We start from the raw sequence: 5,639 nt of genomic DNA, 5'->3' as shown, positions 1-5,639 counted from the left end.
TGCTGACAGCCCACTGACAGCACCATCAAGTTACCACCTTTAGAAGTCCTTCTGTCTTGACTTCCAAAGTGCCATCAAGTCCTCAAAGTCAAAGACAGTGCTGAAAGTCTTTTCTGACCCATGGTTGATCTGAGTTCATTTTGTATTCCATTCAGTTGGGAAAATGTCCCCTCTTCCTCACAGTTGGATACAGGCAGTGTAAGAAAACAGCCTGAGTGAATGTAGCTACTCTGGCCAGCTCAAAAAAGGACTTCACGTTTCGACTGATGTCCACAGACGTTTATTTATCTTCTTTATATCTTTGAAGTCAAGGAACACCGTGAAAACTAAAATAAAAAAGACAAATACCGTTTTAAACTCTTCATGTCATTATTTACATAAATTACAAATTCAGTTAAACAAAGCACTACAAAATAAAACTTTACCGTGTGCGCCTGTATGACCAGCAGTAGAGTAGGAATCGTTGTTGTCTTATTTCACTGTTTTTTCCGACCTTATTACCCTTTTTTCTCCCTCCGTTCCTTTAGTTTATCTCGTCTTCTCCCGCTGTCCGTTACACATTTCTCTCGTCTTCTCCCGCTGTCCGTTACACATTTCTCTCGTCTTCTCCCGCTGTCCGTTACACATTTCTCTCGTCTTCTCCCGCTGTCCGTTACACATTTCTCTCGTCTTCTCCCGCTGTCTGTTACACATTTCTCTCGTCTTCTCCCGCTGTCCGTTACACATTTCTCTCGTCTTCTCCCGCTGTCCGTTACACATTTCCGCTTCTCGTCATATCCGCTCAAGGTATTTTCTTGCAAAAACAACTAAACATATAAAACAAACTAAACATAAACTATGATGCCACGCTATTTACCCAGACAACTGTGCATTTATCAAAAAGATAAAATAAAACGGAAAGAAATCTCGCACTTGTCGTCATGGCAACCCATACACAACTCTGTAGCGCCAGCTACAGTGAAACCAAGATGGTGAGGAAGGTTGTCTGGAGTCCAACCCTCAGCAGAACTTGGAATAGGTTTGACTTATCGTGCTCGACTGGAGATCATCAGCGGTGTCCAGTGTCCTCACAGCCACCAAAGAGACCATTTCTGTCTCTGTGTGCGTCAAGCCGTTTACACAATCAACGAATGTCTCGACTCTGAGCTTTTTAAATCCAGTGAGAAGGACTTCGACGTCTCATCATCAAAGGCTCTCCTGTCACTCGTGTGCTAGTCTCATTAAGTCTGCAAAATAAAACCGTATCGTCTGCGTACGTTATGGTTTCAACTCAGAACAAAGAGATGGAAGGAGTGTCCTTGGGCAAGACACTTAACCCCGAATTGCCCCCCCCGTCCTCCCCGCTCCGTCTGGTCGACCGTTTGGTGCGTGACTCGCCCCACGGGGATGAAAACAAACTGGAAACTGACTGATATGATTCCACCCATAACATAAAGCCTATTGATAATATTCCCCTAAGTATGAAAACATTAATGTGTAAGCTTTTAAAACTCCAGACACATATATAAACAAAAACAATATTTTCAGTTTGAAAACGTTCACTTTCATCCTGTATTTAAGATGAGTGTGATCTTCTTTGAGCCCTGAAATCCATGAACCAACACTAAACACATCTATGAGCGCTGACGGCCGGTTTGTGGGTGCTGCGATCATGATGTGGCGGCCAACACTGCGGCGGCATCTCTGCATCCTCCGCTCTGTGTTTATTGTGACAACAGATTAAAAACGTCAGGCAGCTGCTGAGGAAGGATCTTTAATGAGATCTGATTTAGATTTTACAAAAATGAACTGATAACACATTAAAATAAACTCAACCATCGCACATAATGTGATTACATGCTGTTTCACATTTATATCAAATCACGTTATAATGTTATTCTAAACGCTTGTTATCTTCATTTATCAACTTCTGCATTTAATCATATCGTATTAGTTGCATTGTGAAATACATTTCCTGCATGATAATCATTGAGCACTATACAGCAGCTGCTCTGAATAATTACATTATGCTCTCTATACGTTAACGAGATCACGTCTATTCTTACATCTATACCCATATACATCTGAAGAGCATCCCAGTGCTCTGCGCTCTGTAATTGCTTCATTAAATGTGTCATGTTAATTCACTGCTGCTGATGTCAGTCAGATCTGATCCAGCAACATGATCCTGATAACGATCACATCTTCTTGAATATATGCAGAGTCTTTGGAAGAGTCTGGCAGTTCTGTTTGATCATTACAGTAAACCACAGGTGTGATGCTGAATCATGTCTCCAGCACTGTTCATCTGAGTCTAATATAATATTGTATTATAAGGAGTCTTATTGTGGGGAGTCTTGATCAGAGCGGGGGCGGCTGTGGCTCAGTTGGTAGAGTCGTCGTCCCTCAATCGGAAGGTCGAGGGCTCGATCCCCAGCCCCTGCGAGCAACATGCCCGACGTGCCCCTGGGCAAGACACCCAACCCCAAATTGCTCCTCCTGCCGTGTCTGGGGCGCATGAATGTGGCGTGAATGGATAGATACTGGATGGGCCACATATCCAGCCCATCAGTGTGAATGGGTGTGAATGGGTAGGTGTGATCTGCGGTGTAAAAGTGCTTTGAGTAGTCGGAAGACTAGAAAAGCGCTATACAAGCTCAAGTCCATTTACCATTTGCCATTTCCTCGACAATCTGCACGGACAGAGTTATGTGTAAATTGTCCGCTCATGTACAGAGATTTCTCTCATACAGTGTGTGTTAAAAGCAGGGTTGGTAATTATTTTGAAAACTTTGCATGATTTTGAAAGTAGCATCCTCTCCATTCTCTGTCTGCACCCCCTCCCCTCCGTGCTCCCTCCAAAGCCACGCCCCTCACTTACATGCACTAACGTCATTGGTCCAGAAGCAGATTTCAGCTCATGCATGCATGGGATAGATTGGTTTATAGAATGTGTACCCAGTGCCAACATTGGTCTAAGTTTTTGTGTTTACAGCCGCTGCAGATGACGGATTTGTTTAGTTTCTTTTTCAGAGAACATGAGTTATTAATTACTGTCAGGACGTAAAGACAACGTCAACCAAAATCTCAAAATGCCTGCTCGCTAAGCAGGAGTACAGGCAGGTCATTATGGACTTTGTCGACTGGAGTGAGCTCAACCACCTTCAGCTCAACGCCAGCAAGACTAAGGAGATGGTGATAGACTTCAGCAGGAAGTCACGTCAGACTGCACCGGTGAACATCCAGGGTCTGGACATTGAGACTGTGGAGTCATACAAGTACCTGGGTGCTCACCTCAACAATAAACTGGACTGGTCACACAACACCAACGCCCTGTACAAGAGGGGCCAAAGTCGGCTGCATCTGCTGAGACGACTGAGGTCCTTTGGACTGTGCAGGACTCTGTTACAGACGTTTTATGACTCTGTGGTGGCGTCTGCACTTTTCTATGCAGTGGTCTGCTGGGGAGGAGGGAGCACAGAGAGAGACACAGACTGGTCAGGACTCTGTAGAGGAGGATGTTCCTGAAGCTGACATCCATCATGGACAATCCTTCTCACCCCCTGCACGACACTGTGGGGTCTCTGAGCAGATACTTCAGCAGCAGACTGAGACCCCCACCCTGCAAGACTGATCATCCCATCTGCAGTCAGACTGTTTAACAGCATCACTGCCACATGACATGACTCTGTACTGTAATCACCTTAACATTAATGTTACACACTGTGTGTGTTTTAATTCCTGTCTTTCCACGAGCAAAAGTGTACATAGTGTTTATGCCTTGTATTATTTATGTTATGTTTAGAATAATGTAGAACCAAAAGCACAAGACAGAAACCGAAAATGAAAACGAAGGAACAATTTATTATACACGAGTGATCAAGAATACAAGAAATATAAGTGACACTAATGTGTAACATGAAACTATGTGACTCGAAGAATGTGTACAAGTTATTAAATGTGACAATCAACTGTGTAAGCAAAACAATGTGACACTCAACTATGTGTACATGAAAATCTAAGTGACTCTAAATGTGCAACAACAAACTATGTGACACGAGGTGTACAAGGCACGCGTGAAGAAGCCAGATCAGACGAACAAGACGACGACGGAGACAGGGACAGGAACGCAGGACTGGGAACACTAAGAGGAGAGAGAACACGGAGGTTAATAAACACGACAGGGAATAATACAAGAAATATCACTGGAGCACTGAAAACACTAGAGAACACGAGAGCTACTGACCACAATGGAACAACAATAATCTGGCGCTGGCCTCCTGGCAGAAGCCAGCTTAAGTAACCCGGTTGATTGGATGAGCCACACCTGTGGACACTGATTGATAGTTAGTAGACACAGAGGGAGTGACAGACAGGGAAACAAAACACACACACACGTGGGGAAGAGACACAAAACACCCAAACATGACAATTTAAGTCTTTGTATTTTTTATCCCCCTTATTTAATTCATGTAAACTGGCTCATAGCTGTTCTTGATGCTGTTTATATTCCCTGTTTTACTGGGTGTTGTAACACCCAAATTTCCCCCATTGGAGGATCAATAAAGATGATCCTTATCCTTAAAAAGTGAATCTGGAGAAAATGACCAACCCTGTTATGGTATACTCCCCGTTTTGTTTTGTCCCACAAAGTTTATATTTCATCAACTGTTAAAAAGCTGTAAAACTAGAACTCGACAGGTTCTTCCTGAAGCCTTGTGCATTGTTGTAAAAATTAAAGTTATGAAAAAAGTATTTTTCAGTTTACACTATGATTTCAACCTGCAGGGCTGTTGGTGGCAGATGTCACTGCAGTGATAGCAGTTTGTTATCTTTGAGTTTTTTGTCCCTTGATCGTCTGCCAGAAGAAGTCACGTAGCTTCTCATGCGCGTTTTGGTATACGGACAAAGGGTTCGTTTCTCTGCTTAGAGAGGTTAAGGATGGCACAAATCACCCCCGCTCTTGGTCAATGAAGCTGCTGTCACATGTTACATGTGCGCCCTGTCCCCCCCCCTCCCCCTCCGCGCGCAGCCAGTGGGATTGACGTCTCTGCAGCAGCAGATCACTTCTGTGTGTCTGCAGATTCTGGACGAACTATGACTACAAACAGTGACTTTAAACAGTAATGTTTATGATCAGGATTGAAACTCTTTGCACGGGTCAGATATTGTGACATCCTCTGAGGACGCGGAGCTCCTGTCGCTTTCTTTCCCCCAATCTTTTTCACCGTTGATGTTTGACACCTGGGAGTGAGAGAGCATCTGAAACCACGGAGGTAGGTTTGAAATCACATTGAACATTTAAAGTCTGTCTTTCTTCTCTACTTAAAAAAAAATCCCCTTGCAGGAGGAACGAAAAGTTCACTGATAAAGTAAAACAGCCAGCCTTGAACATTTCCCACACCTGCTGAGTTCTCTGTTTTTCAACTTTTCATCCCCGTTTTCTGACGTGACTACAGCCCGTTTCAGCACTTTAATCAAATGTGACTTATGTCCTGTGTTTGAACTGTTATTAGTCATTTCTGTCACCTGTGAGGACTAATCCAAACACCTGTAATACAGCCTACAGGGGCGAAGAGTTTGTCTCGCGCCGTGATGCGCTCATTTCACTGTTTACTGAATGTTACTGTTTGTTTGTTGGTATATTTTAACCACACAAT

The 5,639-nt window shown here is 43.6% G+C and overlaps 2 long non-coding RNA genes across 2 annotated transcripts; both read right to left on the bottom strand.

The window, feature by feature from the left end:
- Nucleotides 1–264: 264 nt before the first annotated feature.
- LOC306818988 lies at nucleotides 265–1,205 on the bottom strand. The gene is made up of 2 exons (XR_013778454.1): nucleotides 725–1,205; nucleotides 265–521 (listed from the first exon to the last, which is right to left on the bottom strand). It is a non-coding gene; the product is annotated as an uncharacterized lncRNA (long non-coding RNA).
- A 2,618-nt stretch (nucleotides 1,206–3,823) lies between these two features.
- On the bottom strand, nucleotides 3,824–4,404 carry LOC306818985. Its single transcript, XR_013778451.1, has 2 exons — nucleotides 4,226–4,404; nucleotides 3,824–4,123 (listed from the first exon to the last, which is right to left on the bottom strand). It is a non-coding gene; the product is annotated as an uncharacterized lncRNA (long non-coding RNA).
- Between the last annotated feature and the right edge of the window lie 1,235 nt (nucleotides 4,405–5,639).

The sequence above is a fragment of the Symphodus melops genome (assembly GCF_947650265.1).
Source record: "Symphodus melops genome assembly, chromosome: 23".
In the NCBI taxonomy this organism is placed as follows: Eukaryota; Metazoa; Chordata; class Actinopteri; order Labriformes; family Labridae; genus Symphodus; species Symphodus melops.
This window is presented reverse-complemented; position numbering and strand designations above follow the sequence as displayed.